General features: G+C 44.8%; 1 long non-coding RNA gene across 1 annotated transcript in view; it reads right to left on the bottom strand.

The window, feature by feature from the left end:
• The window catches only part of LOC102654200, a 40,730-nt gene extending 20,350 nt beyond the window's left edge, over window positions 1-20,380 (bottom strand). Inside the window, exons 1-2 of the long non-coding RNA XR_003306559.1 lie at window positions 14,105-20,380; window positions 2,419-2,764 (exon numbers count right to left, since the gene is read on the bottom strand). This is a non-coding gene — a long non-coding RNA (uncharacterized LOC102654200). The remainder of the gene's footprint in view (window positions 1-2,418; window positions 2,765-14,104) is intronic.
• Between the last annotated feature and the right edge of the window lie 1,089 nt (window positions 20,381-21,469).

The raw sequence follows: 21,469 nt of genomic DNA, 5'->3' as shown, positions 1-21,469 counted from the left end.
CTTTCCCATCTCTTACTCGCGATTCGTGTGATTCGCGTAACCAGAGAGAGAGAGAAAGAGAGAGAGAGAGAGAGAGAGAGAGAAATGTCGCGTTCGCAGTTTTACCTCCCTTTTAATCCTTCCCCCCTCCCTCGATTTATAGCAGCACGCGTCCAAGACTTTCTCCCTCCCTCCCTTCCTGCCTCGAAATCGTCCGCCTTTTCTCCGCGTTTCGAAAAGTTTCGAGCGACGAATCGATGCGACGAAACGCCTTTCCCTCGATAATGCAGCGATCGGGATGGGAGGACGAAGGAATTCGTGATGATCCGTGGTTAAAATCGCATCACGAACGGGATTACGAATCGAATTACGAATACTCCGCGTCCGCGATTACGGGCGGATTGGATGGGATGGAAAAGTCGGGCGAAAAGTTGAGATGGAAAGTTGGAGGCGACGTGGAGTTGGACAACAACAAAGTTGGATCGAGATCCGGATACAACGCGGAAACGAGATACAAGTTTTTTTTTTTTTCATCCTCCCCCCCCTTTTCTTCGAAACTTCTATCGATAACTTTTCCATCGATTCGATTCGGCTCGAAAGAAGGGGGGAGAAGGCGAGGAAAATTGGCGCGAGTCGATTTCGGAATTAGTAGGTGTTCGCGTTAGCACTTATCGAAGAGAGAGATTTACGAGCGTTCGATTCGTTCGGTTGCGAAAGTTGCCCAAAGGAGCAAGCTTCCTTTCCCGTTTTTACGGTTGGCAGGCCTCCGTCGAGCCTGAACAAGGAGCGATGCTCATTGGTCGGCTGTTCTCGAGATAACACCGCGTGTTCCAAACACGGCCGACGGGTGGCGTTGTTCCTATTCGAGGAGGCCTGCTTTTGTATATCGCCGTCCAAGCGAAAAATTTTCCTCGAACTTGAAGGTGTTAGGGATCGAGTATTATTTATTGACGCGAAAATTGTGACTCTCTCTCTGGTTTTTCCCATTTTTCATAGGATTATCGTCGCTTGTAACGCGATAAATCAACTTTAAACAACAAATATCGTCTATTCACTGCTTATGGACACCTTAATACTATTGCAGGCGCGAACAGTAAGAGCGGTAAGGGAGATATCTCTCTCTTTTTCTTTCTTTCTCGTTTCGAAGTTAATAATCGCTTCGCGAAGAAGAATTTCGAGTCGATCGAGATGCCGCGTATTTAATAACGGGACGTTTATTCGTTGCATCGTTGTTTACGTATCCGGATCGCTTCGACGTCCTAGCATTTATTCGGAAGGAAATCTGTTGAGAGAATGAATCGATCCGTGAAAATGCGTGCATTTCGCGACTAGATGATGGACATGACCGAATGGTTCACGTGTTTTTCTCGCCTTCCCCTACCCATCCGTTCTCGAAAATATACACAGGGTGTCTCGAAAATTGTATTTCAAGATTCCTTTTGTACTCGAAACGACAAAAAACACTGGCCAATGCGGGTTATATTATTATTGTTTAGCGACACAATTCGATACAATTTTTACAATCGTAATAATCGCATCTCGTATTCGACGTATTTACTTTCTACGACGTATATCGCTTTGATTTCGAGACAGCAATAACTCGTAACGAAAATCTGCTCAAAGGAGAGATATCGCTCGAAATTGTCTCCAGTTTACGAATGTTTCGATGTTTTTGGGAACACCCTGTGCACACGTATACGTATAAACTTCGATAGCAATCGGAAATGTGGAATCGGAGTGCTCGAAAAAAAAAGGGAGGGGAAAAAAAACGAGTTGGCTCGCGGAAGCTACGTATTTCACCTTGTGACATTTTCCATCCGCACTCTCTCTCGTTTCGCTATAATAAAAACGTCGAAGCAATATCCTGCGAATAACGGATCGATTTTTATCCCGACCAAACAACCGACCAAGTTTCTTCGATCCCTTCGCCCCCCGAATTCTCTTTCGATCGGTTCACAATCGGTAAACAGGATCCCTTTCGTCCCGCGGTCGATAATCGCGATCGACCGGGAGAAAAAATTTTGGCCCTCGCGCGTGCCTCTTCGTCGCGTCGCGTCAAACCGATCCGCTCGAACCACGATGAACTTCCATTAGAAAATTAACCGTACGCGAAACGAACGGGCGAAGGAGAATTTATCAGTGCGTGTTGCCAATAGCAGGCCGACCGTTGGAATTTTCGAAAGGAGAAACGACGAGGTGAACAGAGTGGGGGGGAAAAAAGATTTGCAATATGGCATTTCCAGTGGGTTGACAAGGGTTCTCGAACGAAAGGAGCGGAGAAGGAGAAAAAGGAGGAGGAAAACAGCTGTGGAGAGGGGGCAAGAAGAAAAGAAAGAGAAAGAAAGGAAAAGGAAAAAATTGAAAGGAGCGACAAAGTGGCGTTGAGAGTCTAGCTCGGTATCGGATAGAAAGAAACGTAATTACAAATAGTCGTTCTACCTTTCGTCCACGGTCGCGAACTGGCTTTTCCACGTCTTTCGTCTCCTCCCCACCTCCATCTTCTCGTCCTTCTTCTTTTCGCCTTTTTCCAGTGACGGAAACCGCGACGGGTCCATCGCTGGATTCTCTCGTTCAATTTGATAAATGGCCGCACGGATTGTCCACCCATCCCGTCGTACAACAGGTAATTCCCATGTTTGCCACCGGAGAGAAGAAAAATCCTCGTTGCTTTCGTCGTCTCTATCCGTCCCCCACCACCACGCGGATCCCTTCCTCCTTTTGCCCGATATTCCATCTTCCGTTTCGTGACCGTGGTGCGGCGCTTCGAACGAATTTTTCCTGCAACCTGATTCGTTAATTCTTAAGCCAATCGTAGGAGGGAGAGTGACGAGCTGAGCGAATATTCGTCTCAGGATTTTGCGCATATAACGCGCAGTTGGAAATATAATTTTCGAAGTGTGGCGATGCGAAATTGACGCGTTCGAATCGGACGGAGGCACGCAGTGTATCGTGGACGAACAGTGTCATCGGTTCGGTGGACGGAGCAACAACGGGGAAAAGTCGAGAACACGGATATTTGACCCGCGAACGTGAAATTATTGCATGGTGGAACGCCGTTCAACCGCAAACTCGAATCGAATACAAAGCAAATTGGCGTATATAGCTCTAAACAACAGTATGACCAATTGCTGCAAATATACATACCTATCAAATTTCATCGCTTTAATCGAATTCGCATCCCGTAAAATAAACGAAAAATTTAAAACTTCTCTTTTATCCTCTCTTCCTTTCTCTCCCTCGTTTTTTATCCTCCGAATAATATTTCATCCCGTATCGATCATCAATGTCGCCCTAAAATTTTTAATCCGCATCAGTGTCGTTATATTTTGCGTGACGTTATTTGGAAACGAACGATAGAAAGAGAGAGAGAGAGAATTTTATCGATCAAACGAAAAGTACGCGAAATAATGGAACGATGAACGTATCGTTAACCTGTCAGTCGAGACGGTTGTTGCCCCGATCGAACGGTTGCCACGCATCAATTTTAGATTCGTCCGTATTCGCTGCTCATTGCTTGTTTCGTTTCGCGAAATATTTGCAAACATTTTCCAAGCCACGATAATAATATAAACGCGAAATAATATACACACTCGACGCTTGAGATTCAGTAAGTGGAATATCCTCGTCGTCGATATACCGCGTCTAGCCTTCCCCATCGATCGATGATGAAACGACGATACAGCAAGTCTTCCAACCTTGGGCCGAATCTTCAAATCGATCTTGAAGCAAGTTTCGAATAGTTTCGAGCGTAAGTTTGACGCGACTTTGGAACGAGCCCTCGTGATCGTTTCCCCCTCTCCTTTGAAAAAGAAGTTCGATCTCGAAGCTAACGGAAACGCTTTGGGGCGACGCGATGCGTTTCTCTTCGTTCGAAAAGTGCCGACAGATTTGATCGCGTACGAAAATTCGAATATAAAAAGCGAAACGAACGATCGGACATATCGAACCTATCGAAATTAGAGAAAATTAAAGGAGAATAATACTCGAGGGAATTTATGTTCGTGCGAGCTGAAATGAAACAACCGTTTTCGCATCACGGGATACGAAATTACGAGCAAATAACGTGGTTGAATAAATATTCGAAAGTATCCGAGTATTAAGACGAATCAATTTCGAAATTTCTCAAGTTTTTGAAGAGCGTATCTATCGATAACGATGAAAGAATCTTTCCTCGTTGTCGAAGGAAAGTCGCCGAAACGAACGAGAGAGCAATTAACGGAATTTTCTCTCTCTCTCTCTCACGCTCCATTTCTAGTCTCATTCGATGCTCGAATCCGGTAATCGTTATCTAGCTCTCCAACTTTTTCATTTACCCCTCCACACGCGCCACTTTCGAGATCGCCGAGCCCTCGTTTCTTCTCTCGTTCGTTCGTCGTTTGATTTGTTACGCAAACGTTGTCCAATCTCGAAACGGGCATGCGCGAAACGCGCCTCCCCCCTCCTCCTCCTTCTCGAATGTCCGCTTTTTCCTTCCCGAGACGATGAATTTTATCTCTGACGATCTCAACGGTTTTTCGCGAAACGCGAGGGTGGGGAGGGCAAGGGAGAAGCGTTATCTCGATGAAAAAAATTCCAACCACTTTAACGATTCTCCAAGTTTTTGACCACGTTCTTCGCAACGTCTCTCCTAAATATCTTCGCACGATATCGATTTATTTATTTTATTTAAAATATTCGTTTCGTGAAATCTGGTAATTGGTAAACCGATAACGAGAATATATATATATATATATTGAATTGATTGGAAAGTAATTTTGTTTTTTCACACGAGTGTCGCTAGTCGAACGTTTATCCACAGTCAACTTCGTTCTAAACCAGCCATGTTAAACTCGTTAACTATCGAAAGCCGTATTAAGTATTATATATTAAATCGAGAGCCGCGAAACAAAATAAAAAAAAAAAAATAAATGGAAATAAAGATGAAACACAGCTTATATTACAAACAAATCAACACGTACAAAATAATATTACACAGAATATATGAAAATTTCTTTTTTCCAATTTAAATAAAATACTATAATTTTTTTTTTTAAAAAACTTGGCAACATTTTTCGTTAATATAAACGGAAGTTCATTTAATTCTACGAACTTGTAATTTCAATTAAAGAATCCAGTGTTGTCAAAATTGTTAAATAAACGTATTGATTATCGATCTTGGCGTGTTTGACTATTCTAAACCATGTTGTATAAGAAAAATTCGTTTTGTTTGCATTTTTCGTGCGCATATAAAAAAATTGCGAGATCAAAAGAGAACACATTTTATTCTTTTATAACCAACTGATCAGAACTAATTTTCAAAATTCCGACACGAGGATAAAAATAAAGACAACGACTCGAAGAAATTGCTACGAGATCGAATTCGATTGTTCGTGATCGATGAAATCAAACGAAACTTGCTTGACGTTTCACTGTCATGAAAAAAAAAAAAAAAAAAAAAAGAAAGAAAGAAAATTACTTTTGAACCGAGAGAGATTAATTAGATTTGGCCTAGGAAGGATCGATCTCGAAAGAGAAACGGGAGGAGGAGGAGGGGAGGGGAAAAGAAGTTTGTTATGGAAGATCGGTTTATTCGCGGAGCGGTGGAATCGAATCGAGGAAGGATTCTAATTGGACCGCGAATTGACGGGCGTCCAAGTTTATTAGATTTCGTTTTGACGGGTGGGGGAAGGGAGAAAGAAAAAGAAACGGAATCGATGGGGAGCAATCTCGTGGCTCGGTGCGGTTTTCGAATTCGGTTCGTCCCTCCCCACCCTTCCTACTCCCTCCCCTCCCCTCCCTCCCTCCTTCCGCGCGAACAAACTTGAATTATATTTGCCTGTAGCGCGAACGTTTCCCCGAAACGTTGCCTTCGAATAATTTAATACGTATTCTCACGCTCCAAGACTTTCTAATTTTCATCCTCCCGTTTTCCCAATATTCCCTAGCTCCTTCTCTCTCTCTCTCTCCACACACCTCCTATTCAATCAGAAGCCATCTTTTATCCTTTATAACGAAGAATGCCGGGCAAACCTAACCTCCCCTTTGTTGTAACGATCGATGGATAAAGGGATGTAAAGAGTGGCGATATTTCGAGGATAATTACGAAATTGGCGAAATATCAGTTAAATTCTCGGCGAATATTATATTTCTTTGTTTTCGAGAGAAAGAGAGAGAAAAAAATAGTTAATTTCCAGCGAGAAATAAATCGGAGCCGGGCGGAGGAAATTAACACGGAGGGGGGCGGAAACGAATCTCATTAACCCTCGTCTTCCTTTCCTCTACCTTGGAGAAGAGGAAAAATTTGGATGGGAAGGGAGAGCGACAAAGTCGAGTCGAAACGTTATGAATTAGTCATCCGTGGTGGTGGAGGGGAGGGCAAAGTGGAGGAATTTGCGAGGGTAATAAGGCGGGTGAATTCGTTACGTTACGGCCCGTACAATCGGGATACGCGCAAACGCATAAACGAGTCGGAGAATCAACAAAGCGCGACACTGGTTTTCCGCCACGGTGAAAGATATGCAAATTGCTCGGATGGTTGGGAACGGACGAAAAGAGAGGAGATGTAACGAGGGAGGGCGAGGGAGTTGGGAGAGGAAAGGGGATTGGGTGCTCGAGCGGATACCACTTGATCTAAATAGGCGTGCGTTTCGAGGACGATCGAAACAAGCGACGTGTAACGACGCGTATCCACTGCATCGAGTGATCGATGCGTCGAATAATCGTTACGTATCACCTCGTTAAATCAACCTTGTGAATAGAGAAATTCTTTTCATTCTCCTTCTTCTTCCTCCTTTCCAGCGTTAGATCGTATCAGATCGGTTTATTTTCGACTACCATGAGAATATTTTCCGGATCCGGAATCGAAAAATCCGATTTGTTGCGAATCGAGTGGAAACAAGTCGTGGAATTCGATCGAAAAAGGGAGAAAAGGAGGAGAAATGGAAATCTGCGTATCTTCTCGACAGCCGTCCAATTTCTATCCTCCGTGTTCTACGAACAAAAGCGGACGAGACGACGACGACGACGACGACGACGACGACGTTTAAACGCGACGAGATTGGACAAACGAGAGAGGGAAAAGCGAAATTCACCAGATTTTCTTTCCTCGCCTTCCCGTGAATTGTAACGGCAAATTCACGATGAGTTCAATAACGAATTTCGATTCTAGAATACGAACAATCTCTCCTACGTTATGTATTAATACGTTGCTTGCACCTACAGTAATAGCGTATTATAGCGGTAAGCTAATAGCTCGATGTTTGTAGAATGTTCTTCGACGAACGAATGTTCTTCGTAACGAGTGGTATATTTCTTAAAGACGAGTGGAATGTATTCGTGCGCGTGCTACTGGGTCTCTTCCAACTTCACGGTCACAGTAGGACGTGTTTACAAACAAACTAATCGTATCGGACGGTCAAACTACGACTTGTTTATAATGAGACTCTTTACAAGTGAAGCTCGTGCCTTTAGAGAATCCCTTCTTACTTCAATAGAGAAGATCTCAGTTTTTCGATTTTCACGATAATAATCGATAATATAATCGGACGATCAATACCCAAGTTAAAGGAAAATTTTTCGGATTAGATGTCGAATCAGCCGTGTCTGGAATATTTTTAGAATTCTGCTGCCAAATATGTCAAAAATATACAATTATTAAGGTAGACTAAACTTTTCACAAAATAATCTTCTCAGATAACGTCTTTGTTCAGGCTTAATAGAACGGAAAAGGATTTCTATGAAGGATTTCTTCGAATAAGTAATAAAAGCTCGCGCGTTTTTCGTTCTTTCTCTTCGTCCGAACAGATATGATGTATTCGATTCGACTCGACGAGGCGTGCAATCGTGTCGATCGGATGAAAAACGCAGCAAGTTCGATATAATTCGAGATCAACGCGTTGTTCACCGTGACGATGTCTCGAGTATAACTCGTGTTTATAACACGAGATGTCACTTGTCAATTCTCGACGAATCAGAGAAGCGCGAGGAAGGGAAGGGGAAAAGAGAGCTCGAAGGAATCGAATTCGCTTCTCATAGCTACATTTCGAGCGAGACGATGGTGAGGCGAGGTCCACGATTCTAATTAGACGCCTTGAAAATTTTCTCGAGACTCGTCGAAAAAATCGAATCATTGGGAATGAATTTGGGAGCCACGCGAATTTCGTTACAAGCAGTGACTATAGTCAAAAAGGTTCTACTATACCTGTAGAGTATCTCTCGATTCTGTTGACCTGTATTAGATTTTGAACATTCTGGACATCGAAACAAATGTTCTTCTGTATTTTTTCTATTCGATAGTGAAGTATTTAGATAGAACACAGTGCAAAAGTATTGCGATAAAAAATCTTCCTTAAATCGTTACAAGAAATTGGAAAAGAGTGATTATTGTGTAATTTTAAAGATTAGAAACGTATATTTGAAAATTTGTGTACCGGTAGAAAAAAAATGTAGCGCAAACGACAAAATACGCGAATCTAGGAATATAAAAATTGTAACATGGATCCTTGTTTTAAAATTCACCATTCTCAATTAAATTACTAAGAATTATGTTTGCAATGTAACACTTAAAAGAATGTACATACGAGAGAATACCAAGGTGCACGCTTTTCGACACGGTGACCCGTTCAGTGGCATCCCTTCGACGAAGTGGATTGCCGTAAGAAAAAGGTTAAAAGAAATCGGATTTTTCTTTCTAATAAAAAGAAAAGGGAGGGAGCCTCCTTAAACCTCTCCACTCCACTCCTTTCGAAGAATAAACCGAGACACACACCTCCGCCCGACCCGACCAACTTTTAATTAAACTAAATTTCAAACTCCTCGGAAAATTCCGCTTACGCGTTAGAGACGACGAGTTTTATTAAACTCGCATCCGACTTTGACCGAATTCGAAGCGATCGCGATCATCCACCTTCTTCGCTAGCTGTCGCCGCCGTCGTATTCCTTTCGTGTAAACACTCGCGCCTCCCCCTCCTCTTCCTCCTTCTCCTTCTCCCACTCCTAACTATTCAACGGAGTCTGAAAAGGTTGGCGTAAAGCGTCGTACCCGCGAATGGCGGTTGGGCTCCCGTTCGCCCCTCTGTTCTTCTTTATTGCGACAGTTAAACAAGCGGCTTGAATATTTGATTGGCAATTTCACGCTACCACAAAAGATCAAGACCGACCCAGACTGACTCTCGAGAGGGTCGAGAGGGTTTCCCCGCGAGGGCGCACGATCAACCGCGTATAATCAAACATAAGCCCTCCCCTCCCCATATCTCCTCATCGCGCAACGTCTTGCACAACGTCTTCGCTCTCCCCTCCCCTTCGCTCTCCCCGCCCAGGGGAATAATCTCCGATTCGTCGACCTTGAAATCGCTATCTCTATCCGACTGCTCGTTACTCCGACTTCTCCTCCACGCGAATTAATTTCCCCTAACCTATCCCCACTCTCTCTTCGCGCGTTGTCGCTCGATTTCCATATCCCTTTGCTCTTCGAGCGGAGGAATTTCGAATTTCCTCCTCGACGACGGTGACACGGGGAGGGGGGGGAGGAGAAAGAAAAGAAAATTTTGTAATACGCCTTCTTTCGAAATTTGTTAATTTTTGGAAATTTTTAATTTCTCGCCGATTAGTGAAAAAAATAAAAAACTGAAGCAACGTATTTGTGAACGAAGCTCGTTCAGACTAAGAAAATTAATAAAAGTTATTATTAGATGAAAATGAAAATTTTATTACATTTACACTTTCAAGTGACGGAAACGTTTGACAAAGATGTTCATCCTCAATTACGTGTCTTACAAAATAATAATTTTTACGATAGAGTAAGAAGAGAGGTTAATAATCAAAGGAACTTTGACTTTTGTAAAAATATTTGTAACGAAAGATAAAGCTTTTTGAGGGAAAAAAATGATATTTTCCAACGAGTCTAAGTTTAATACTTTCAACTCGGATAAAAGAAATTACGTGTGGAAGGCCAAAAACATCCCAAACGTAACGCTCAATAGTAAAACATAGTGGTTCCGTCATAATGTACGGCAGCTGGCGGAGAATTTACCGACCGAGTACTCGATAAATACAAATATCCACGTATTCCAAGGAACGAACTCAAAGATAGCGGCTATAAGTTGGGATCGTTGGAAGACTTTTACCTTCTGCTTTCGACGGGACGGAAAGAATGGATCGTATGTTAAATACTGGAGAGTCCAGATATAAATTTATACATGGAAAATTGATGGGCTGAGGGAAAAAATTAAATAAATAAATCTCTTCGAAGCTTGAAGAAAAAATTGTAGAATTCCATCGATCGTAATATTACGAAATTGGTAATTGAATAAATTGAACAAAACGTCGATCGAGACGAATTATTATCACCAAAAGTGGTCCAATAAAATATTAATATCTGTATATATAAAATTAAATCGACGAATCGTTTTCAAATTCTGGCTACTGAAATTTAATCCAGAAATTTCTCTTATACAATTCGTGAAAATATAATTCGAATACTTTTCGTTACCGACTCTACTTAAGGGATTAATTCGATCGAATTAGAATATTCAACAACCTCGATGTAACATCTTTACCATTCGAGGAGCGAAGTAAAGACGATTAATATCCTCGCGAGACGAAATAATGGCGGACGCGTTAAACGAGCGCAATCAAAATCGAGCGTACGTATATATATATACACATATGGAAGCTCGTTTAAAACCGAGAGCCGCCCATTTATTTATTTCGCAAGAGAGGAGAGCGATATGTTTAACTTTGAAACAAAATTTCGATCGAGTAATACGAGTCGAGAGCAATTAATTCGCCAAGTAAATCGTTTAACAAAAATTCACCCCCGTTTCCTCTCTCTGTTTACCTTGGGAATCGTTAATGGGGCGGATTCGTATCTCTCGACTTCGCGAGATCCCCCCTCCTCCCCCTCCCCCCTCTCCGCCGCTCGAAACTCGTTTAATATCGAGAGCTGTTCTTTCGCGGAAGGGAGGAGGGGGGGGGAGGATATTTTAATTTTCAATCGAGGCGAGGAGGGGGAAGGAAAGTTTAAAGTTTAAACGCGAAAGATATTGTTCGAAGGAACGGTTCGAGTCGATTGGAAATCGGGTCGAAAATCGGTTTAATTCCGGATCGGTTTTCAATCGCGGGTCGGAGAATTGGGCTGAGAAAAGGGACGGGGAATAAGGGGATCGATGGAAACGAGGTTCTGATTAACCGTGAGAGAGAGAGAGAGAGAGAGGAGAGAGAGAGAGAGAGAGAGAGAGAGAGAGAGAGAGGAAGGAGAGAGAGAGAGAGAGAGAGAGAGAGAGAGAGAGAGAGAGAGAGAGAGAGAGAGAGAGAGAGAGAGAGAGAGAGAGAGAGAGAGAGAGAGAGAGAGAGAGAGAGAGAGAGAGAGAGGTCGTTCGCGTGGAAACGATGAGTCGCACCTGGCGGAGCGAAACTTTCCACCCGTTTTGAATATTGTTCGCGGCTGCGAGTTGGAGAAAGTCTCGAGGGAGAAGTGGGGGGAGGGGAGAAAACGTCGCTCAACGTCGAAGAAACGTGACGCGTACGATTAACGCACGGATGGCAAACTCCCGAAAGAGACGACTTTAATCGACGGGTGTAATCGAGCTTCTCTAAACGAGAACTTCGAGCCTCTTTCCCCCCCCTTCCGCAAATTTATCGAAAGAACCTTTTCAAGAAAATTTCCAAAACAGCAAACACGGCGTTTGAATCCGATCGAATCGTCTTCCGAGCGATCGACGCTTTTTCGGGGACGAATCGATCTCGACAACCGACATACGTTGCTACAACGGCGGCAGAACTGAACTGTTGAATAATTGACGAGCAGTCGTCGGGGAGAATGGCCTCCGCGTCTTCCCCCTCTCTCCATCTTGCAACGTTGTTTCGTCGCAGTTTCGATCCATCCGAAACTTTAATATCCGTCCGGTGGAAAAAGCCGGAAATAAGTTGCGGATCATCGATGCAAACGCCACTCCCCCCTCCCACAATTATAATCCCTTCCGTTGCGAAATTTGGCGGCACGCGTTCGATATCCCCCAAGAACAGGAGGGAAGTCGCCTACTTCAACTACTTAACCCTCTCCGTATCGATCGATTTCGTGTAGTCGACGAGATGAGTTATCGCGAAGAGAAGAAGGTGATTTCTCCACCGCGATTTATCTGGACGACGAGGCGGTGGACGGTTTTCCGCGTGGACGGGCCGAGTTTCGGCGGAAAACACGCCGAGCGGAAAATTACAAATAGTCGCGTGGCAGGGGAGGCCGAAACCGAGCGAAGAAAACGAAGAATGGGCGGGCTCGGTGGCGCATGCGACGACGAAATAAATAACCGACCGACGCGTAAACTCCGTAAACTTGTTCTTCTCTGTTCGGATAGATGCGGATTCTCTCCTCGAAAGGACGAGGAGGAGAAGGGAAGGATTCCTGACGAATAAGCGATGAGAGAAGGAACCGAGAGGTAAGGGAAAGGAAAAGTTTCCCCTCCTCGAAATAAACCGAAATGAAATTGAATATTTCGCGGAGGAGCGACTCGTTCGTGTTTGTATTTCCGCGAGCGAATCGTCAGGAATTCGGCGCGGCGTCGCTGTTTTGTTACGCGAGGAAAAAAATTTCCCAATCCGCAAGTGTGCTCAAGGAAGGGGGAGGGGGAAGGGGACGCAAGACGCCGCCCTACTCGGTGAACCTTGGTTTAGTAGACTCTGGTTTGGAACCTGGCCAAATAAGACGGTAAGAAGGAGGGGGGAGTGGAGAAGGGGAGGGGTGAAATTTGGCAACGCGCGACAAGTCGCTACGATTCGCGCGAGACGTCGAAAAGGTGGGGAGGTGGAAGAGGAGAGGAGAGGAGAAACTAGGGAAGAAGGTAGGAAGTCGGAGAGGTACAGGTTTTGGAGGAGAGGGGGAAAAAAAGGGAAAGCGAATCGCGCGATCTTTCTCGAGACCGCCTTTCCTCCCCTCCCCTCCCCCATCCTCTCTCCACTTTGTCGAGATAACTTGGCGAACGTACTAACTCTATCTCTATCGATATACCCGATTTTCCAAACCGGGCAAGGAGTGAAATAAAACGTGAAATCTCGATAGAGAGAGAGAGAGAGAGAGAGAGAGAGAGAGAGAGAGAGAGAGAAACAAAGGGACTCGGTTAGTCGGTCGTTAAATCTTAACGAAAATCCGGCCAAAGGGGAGAGAAAAAGAGAGAGCGGTATATACACAGGGGAAAATTCGTTCAACTCTCTGACAGCCAATTTTCCATCCCGATCCTTTCCCGATATTTCGATTCGTCCTCCAAATATATCGATGTATCGATCGATCGATCGATTTTGCTTTGTGCTTGTGTCGCCGAGAGAGAGAGAGAGAGAGAGAGAGAGAGAGAGAAAGAGAGAGAGAGAGAGATTTGCTTCGACCGGCGCGAATTTTCCAAAACGCGAGCATGATCGCACGATGATGGAATGGAAATGAGCGACGCCAACGGTGTAAGCGTGCCGCGTCTCATCTAGTCTCGTCTAGTCTCGTTTCGTCTCGTTGGACGAGAAGAGAGGAGCGTGGAAAGAGGGAGGGAGGGAGGGAGGGAGGGAGGGAGAGAGAGAGAGAGAGAGAGAGAGATAGTTGGAGAGGCCAAAGACATGTCCCGCGGGATTAAAGCAAAGCTCTGCGAAATTGCACGAAAGCCACGGAGTTTCAATAAACCCGACCGCCGGCATGGTTAAAGCTGGCTCGTGATGGATATTGATTTTAATTTGAAATAAATCCGGTCTCTTTCGCGCGTCGGTTAACACGCGACGAAAACGGATCCGCGCGAGGATACGGGAACGAGAGAGAGAGAGAAAGAGAAAGAGAGAGAGAGAGAAAGTGGTCGGTCACCGATTGGAAACAGTTCCCCCCCTTCGAATAAACCAGAAACGAAAGGGTGAAATTCGATTCGATTCGCCGTATACGTATACGGTACATGGTGTATGTATAACGCGAAAAGAAACGAGCGATCGATATCGAGAGAATGAAAAAAAGGGATAAAAACTCGGATCGAATTTATATTTTTCCGCCGGTTGTTTCTTCGCGTTCGATCGAAATCGAAGATAGATCGAAAGCACTCGATATCGGCTTATTTGCAGGTTGAAAGGGTTGATGCAAATTGACGGGTTCGTCTTGGGGTCGAAGAAAGCGGAGGAAGAAGCTTACCGGAGATAATCCTTGCGATTCGCCGACAAAGGGAAGAGAATTCTACCTGTTGGATCCGTTCGATGCGATTCACGTTCGACGATTCTCTTTCGCATCCTCATCCGTTATCCTAGGCATGGAAAATTGTGCCTATCGCATCGACAGGCACAGAAAGAGAATTCGCGTAATTATCGAGATAACGGAGAACGCGTTGCATTAACGTTTCGTGTCTCTCCACTCGTGTCAAACTCCTCCCTCCATTAATCGTCTCGACTCGATTCGACTCTCTCTCTCTCTCTCTCCCCCTTCGCTTTCGAACACCAAATTAACCGTCGTTCTTTCGCTTCGAAGGTTGAAAAACTCGTCAAAAACTTTCACCTTTCCCGACTTTTCTCTCCCTGAACTTTCCTCCGATCGATCTCGCGCGAGAAACTTCTCGCGAACCTGTTTCGCCGCCTGTCGTTAACTAAAACGGCCCAATTTCGGTCGACCAATGTCAATCTTTCTCTCTGCCCCCCTCCCTAATGTGCGTTCCACGCGAGGTCCTTCCCCTTCCAACTTTCCATCTCCACCAACTCCTATTCGCCAATCATCGCGGCCCGTCGTTCGCGAGAAGTGGACAACAGAAGCGAGAAGAACTTGCCGCAACAGTTGCTCGTTTTCTTCGTGTCTGCACGGTCGACGGAATCGTGGCGAGAATTCGAATAACTCGGTGGCGGCGTAGGTGTCGAGAGTTGATAATTATTCTTGGAAACGTAATAGCTGTTGCGAGGGAAGAGCGCCGCGGTCCACCGCTATTACGTTGCGTCGTCGCCAGGATAAGAGCATGGGGAGGGTGGGGAGCGAGGTAGTGAGTAAGAGAGGAAGGAACGAAGCGAAGAGGAGGGGTGGCGAAGGAGCTAGACAAAGTAGCTTCTCCGGGGTTTCCTTCCTATTATCCGTGGTTGGCGGTCCGCTCAGCCAGCATGCATACAAAGCAGTATTTATAGGCAACGTAGCGGCGCGCACGGCCCGGAGGGACGAGTTGAACAAATATTCATCCTCCGGAGTCTAAAGTCGAAACACGATCGCCCCCCTCCCTTCCTCCTTCCCTCTCTTTCCGCTTTATCCGCCTCCCCTCCCCTCTATCCTGAAAATCACGACCATATTGTTCAACCACCCGATCTTTCGATTATCACAGCAGGTTAAATACTAAGAAACATAAATTTTTTTCCCCACGTTTCTGGCGAGAAACCATCGATTTGTCGTCGAATCTGTTTCGAGTAGAAGGAGAAGAGATTTTCGAATCGTTGACTTTTATCGTTAAACAAAAATTCGATCGGTGGTGGTGGAAAAGAGTCGATTGTTGAGACGAGATCCCTGGACGAAATCGTTATGATGGGAGGGGAGAGGGGAGGGGCAACGGCGAGTGTGGCGACGCGCCTCTTCACGACTCCGCCACGTCGATTGGTCGATTGGTTGGTCGATTCGATCGAGGATTCGACTTTTCGAACGCGCCAAGAGAGGAGGGGGGTGTTCTTGGATCTTCTTGGGAGGATAAATCGGGGGATAATAAGAGAGGATTTCCCGGATCGATTCTTGCGCGATTAAAGCGCGGGGCCGGTCGAGCGAAGAGGTTAAATTCGTGCGCGAACGGAAACTGAGATAAATCAACCGCGTGATGGGATTTCCTTGCACGAGGGACGCGAGCAGATGACTTTGCAAATTTCATGACTGGGAGCGATCCGATCTCGAGAAGGAAGACGGTCGATCCGTAAATCCGTGGTGTAGTAATTTTAAATTTTTTAAATCGCTGTTTTATTTCTTGACTTTTCGAAGGGAAGAAGAATCGAACGGAGATAAGAGGAGACGGGGGGGGGGCCAGATCTCGAACGACGAGTGCTACTTCGCACGTAGATTCCAGCTGGAAATCTCCTTATGCGGTCCTTCTTCCCTCTTTGCATCGGTTTTACGGGCTGGCCGTCGGTTTGCTACCTCTAAATGCAATTTATCGGCCCCGTGGCGAGAACAAGCACGGACGCTTCTCTCCCTCTCTTTCTTTCTCTCTCTCGAGGCCACCTTTCGTGCCAAATCTCGATTCGTCCGTATATTTCTCGCGACACACCTTTCTCTCGTCCCTTTGTTCTTTACTTTCTCAAAGAAACTCTCGATCATCAGCCCTGGAAAGTGGTGTATGATAAGCAAATGGAAACAGAGAGAGAGAGAGAGAGAGAGAGAGAGAGAGTTAGACGTCTCGAGAAGAAGATCAAAGACATGGATCGCGTTAGCTCGCTTATTCCCTGACAGCTCGATTCGAAGGAACAGGAGAGCGACACACGCGAGCTCTCGCGAGTAAACCGAGCGAAAAGTTAGCCGCTAACTCGCAACAAACTAACGGCCAAATAGCTTTTCATCAAGAAAATACCCGCCCCTCCATACGCTTCTAACGTTCGATATCGAAATCTTTTATATAAATATATATATGTGTATGTGTGTTGGGTTGTTCGAAAAAATTTCGTTCTTTTTTCATGATCAAGTCATTTCACGAACAATTAAATTCGATGAATTCGATCTCGTGGCAATTTCTCGAATTGTTATTCGTTGGTTTGTTTCGATCTGTAGTTTATTTTATCTTCGTCGGAATGAAAACCACTTGTACACCGTTGATATCTTCTTCGTATACTTCGCGAAACTTTTCTCTTGCCTGAACGACATTCTTAAACTTTTCGTATGAATAAAAAAGTAAAATATACCGAAACTGTTCTTTCTGGCCTCGCATCTTTGTTATTGAGCACGAGAAACACAATCGCACAACAGAATCGAACGAATTTTTCTTATAAATAAACCGTGAAGTGTCAACTCTCACATGTATAATTGCAACACGGTTTAGAGTGAAGTTGGCTGTGGATAAACGACGTTCGACACGTAGCGACGCTCGTGTGAAGAAATGAAATTACTTTCTGAATAATCCAATATATATTAAGTGTACAAGTTCCTTCCTTTTTGTTTCTACGATCATAATTTCTGATCGAATTCGAATCAATTCTCGTTCGTGATGCTAAAAAGCGTTCTTTCGTTTTTAACAGTTTTTAACAGTTTTCAGTTCCGTGCAACGTTTCAAACGATACGGCGTGCGAGAAGCATCGTTCGCTGTTTACTTTTTACGTTCCAGGTTAGGAAATCGACCGTTGAAGCTATCGAAATGGCGGCAGAGAGAATGTGCGAAAAGTCGTAACAAAGATTTAAAACCGGAAATTTTAATTTGGGAAACGGCTATCATTCAGATGCATCGAGAAAATTCGACGAGTTAGAAGAATCTCTCGACGAAGATCCGACCCAGACGTGAGAAGGATTGACAAGAAAGATTGGGAGTCACCAGAGACAAGCTATATCTATTCGATTAAAACAATTGGGTAATCTTTTATCTGATTTATGTAATAAAATTTTGAATTTAGAAAAAAAAAGGGGAAAGAATTTATTTGCACACACACACACACGATAATAATACGCTTCCATCGATCGAAACGATCGATTTTTTCTTCGAAAAAAAAATCCATCCGACCTCGTTGCTCCTTATCGCGCCACCAATTTTTCTCACGCATCGTCGCGCGTCGTTCTCGACACGACACGAGAAATTCATCGACATCTCCTCATCTCACTTGAAAATTCACCGCACCACAATCGCCTTCCCACGTTAATTATCCACCAGACTCGCGAGACGATCGAGCGATTACTTGTTTATTCAACGGGACAACCACGGCCGTGGCGATCGATCCACAAGGCGGGTTTTAAACCAGCGACGGGAAGAAATACGAAGCAACGAGAAGAAGTGGTCGAGAAGAAGAATCGTAAATACGGGAGCGAATCGACTCGGGACAAAAAAGACGTACTCCTCGAAGGATACTCGACGAGTGTCGGAGTATTCGCAAAGGGAGCGAAGTAGTCTCGACGAAGGAGAGCCTTTTTCCCTGCAAACTCGTGCAAGAATCCCCCCGTTCTCCCGTCTCCTTCGATTCCTCCTCCCGTTAAACGAGGAACGATCGCCATTCTTCTCTCGGTTCGCGTCTTTTCCTCGGATCTCGCGCGTATCGCTCGATTTAACGATTTACAAAAGTCGATCCCGCCGGTGTTTGTCCACCGTGTTTACCACCGATTCGCGCCGATTGGACGAAGCGAAGAACTGGATTCCAATTAAATCGGGAGTAAAACAAAAAAAGAGGAAGAGGGAGAGAAAGAGAGAGAGAGAGAACGATCCAAACAACAGTGGCTCTCGGTCGATAAAAACTCTTCCCGTCCAATTTCGAGGACAATGGCTCGGACAAAGTAATGGTTCTCGCCGAAAAATTCACTACACTCGTTCGACATACGACACCTCGGCCGATTAATTTCGCCCTTTTGTTTCCAGCCATCTCGTGTCGTCGCCAATTGTCTCGTTTCGATCTTCCCGATCGACGACCATCGCAATCCGTGCGGAACGATGATACACAGCTAGCTGCTTTATCGACCGATCGATCTGTTGGCAGGGTGGGAGGGAGATGAAAAGAACAATACCAATCGCCGTCGGTTTATTTCAATTTTATTATAAAATATAATAATGCGATGCAACATTTACTCCATATCGAATATTCATTTCGTTACTGTACCGTGTAATATGTATAATATGTACAACGAGTAAACTTGCTCTATGCGAGTGGTGTTCCTTCGGATGGATCGGAATTCGCCCCCCTCCCCTCTCCCTTAGGAGAACAGGGACGGCGATCCGACCGTGCGCGCGTATTTCGCGTTCGTGTTCGTGTGTCGCGCGCATGCGCGTGTACGATTTCCATCGCGGATAACGGCACCGCCGCACTCTTCGAAACGTCCAGTTTCCGCGCGATTGATTCTCGACCGAGCGATTCGAACAGAAGAAGGGGACAGAGAGAGAGGGAAGAAAAAGAGAAAAATACAAACGCTAAATTTACGCGTCGATGACGAGTCCGTTTCTGCTGCGACTTCGTAACGCATTATCGTTATTCGCGCGTCTCTTTCTTTCTTTTTTTTCAACCCAATCTAACGAATTCTTCAATGTTCGATCGGACGAATAACAAGCGAACAAAGAGAGAGAGAGAGAGATACTCTTCCTTTATATTTTTCTCCGTCGTGTTCCCGCCGTGTCGTCGCACGGTCGGCAATTTACATGCAAATAAGGAGCAAAGGGGAGTTACCGGTTACAAAACCGTCGCGATTCGAATTTACCTCTCCTCCCTCCCTCTCCCGAATACCCTGTCAAAGAGTTTACGAAAACGATCTCGCTGTCTACGAAAACGAAGGCTGATCCTGATTTTCGAATCCTCCTGCTTCTCTTTCATCTTTCGCTTAAAGTTACGTAATCGCTGTCCGCTTTTCTCCATCGATCTCCGACCGTCTAATTGGACATCGTTCACCTTTCTCTCTCGTCTCTCGAGTCCGGCCTATATATAGCTTTATTCGCAACCGTTCTTTTTTTAGTTTTTTTACGATGATAACGTAGATTTATTTCCGTTTTTTTTTTAATTTTTTCTATCTCGCTATATGATTTCCCATTCCCTTATGCAGGATAGTTTCTCGTGTTTCACACTTTTATTAATGAAATAACGATAGCTCGAGTGAACGTAAAAATGCTCTCGTACTTTCGTACCAATACTTTTGCAATTTGTTAATAAATATATAACAAACATGTTACAACTACAATGAATCATTTTCAAATTTTGAGATTTCCTCTCTTATTAGAGAGTCTTAAATAAGTTGTTCCTTTCATGAAAAATTGTAAATATAATACGTTCGAATACTTTCGTTATCCATTGTATAAATGAATATATTCCAAGTTACGGAGTTTTAATTGTTCGAACGATCGGAAAAAGATCGAATTCTTTCGAAACACAATCTCTCTCTCTCTCTCTCTCTCTCACGAAAGTTAGGAAGTTAGAAAGGATTAAGGATTAAAGTTAAAGCGCGCGTCTCGAATTTGATCGAAACATCGGAGGCCGTTAACAAAGGAAAATTTGATCCGGTGCGGCGAGGAGAACTATTTGGAAATTGCGCGCATCTCGAACGATGGGGGGAAAAAAACACGGTGGTCGAAATATCCTATTTCGCTTCGACCTTGCTCGAAAGCAAGGAATTCTGGCAACAGGTCGAACGGAAAGAAGAACTCGAGAAAGGGGATGGAACGAGTTTTCCAACTTTTGTTTCATCCCGACTTTCGTCGATAACCATTCGCCCCGGGCTACTTTCCTCTCTCTCTCTCTCTCTCTCTCTCTCTCTCTCTCTCTCTCTCTCTCTCTCTCTCTCTCTCTCTCTCTCTCTCTCTCTCTCTCTCTCTCTCTCTCTCTCTCTCTCTCTCTCTCTCTCTCTCTCTCTCTCTCTCTGTGTGTGTGTGTGTGTGTGTGTGTGTGTGTGTGTGTGTGTGTGTGTGTGTGTGTGTGTGTGTGTGTGTGTGTGTGTGTGTGTGTGTGTGTGTGTGTGTGTGTGTGTGGTGTGTGCGTGCGTGCGTGCGTGCGCGTGTGCGTGTGCGTGTGCGTGTGCGTGTGTGTGTGTGTGTGTGTGTGTGTGATATTTCAGCATCGCCAAGTCCTCTCTCTCTCTCTCTCTCTCTCTCTCTCTCTCTCTCTCTCTCTCTCTCTCTCTCTCTCTCTCTCTCTCTCTCTCTTTCTCTCTACGTCCATCGAAAAAGATGGAAAAGGAACTAAAGTCGCGCTCGTTTAATGGAACTCCATCGGTGGTGGCTTTACACCAATACCAAACCGCTCGCGCTTCCCGTTTTCGTGCTCGCGGAAATCCGATCCCTCGAAATCGATCCCCCCCCCTCGTTGTTTCGAGGGAGATCGATCAGATTTAAAAAAAAAAAAAAAATCTTGGATACTCGATCCCGTTCGAAGAACGTACTCTCGCTACTAGAAAGAGAAAAGAAGAGAGACAGTCGCGAGATGATAATTTTTATTTGCGGTGTTTGCGGCGAAGGTTGGAACGACAACACCGCATTGATTCAAACGCGCGAGTTTTCGCGTTTTAAATTCAACTTGGCGATTACCATTTAAATTGCCGTTCGTTTAAGCCGCTTCTCCCTCCAACGAAGAAAAAAAAGAAATCCTCGGTTTAATAACAACAATTGCGCGAAAAAAAAAGGGAGGGAGGGAGGGGTTGGAGGCTTCTCGATGGGGCTCCGTTGTTTTCTCGAAGAAATCCCTAGTAAAGCGGGGGATTCGATCGAATCGAGTTTCGCGCCCTCTTCCTCCTACTCGATTCAATAATCCGAGCACTTTTCGCGAGAAAAATCCCTCCTCCCTTTCTCTCTATTCCTGGCATCGTGCGCAAATTAGAGGGGGGGAGAAGAATCGACGTGGCTTTTTATACCGTTCCGTCGGACCGTTTTTCGTCGCTTTGCGCGAA

The sequence above is a fragment of the Apis mellifera genome, linkage group LG2 (genome assembly GCF_003254395.2).
Source record: "Apis mellifera strain DH4 linkage group LG2, Amel_HAv3.1, whole genome shotgun sequence".
Classification (NCBI taxonomy): Eukaryota; Metazoa; Arthropoda; class Insecta; order Hymenoptera; family Apidae; genus Apis; species Apis mellifera.
This window is presented reverse-complemented; position numbering and strand designations above follow the sequence as displayed.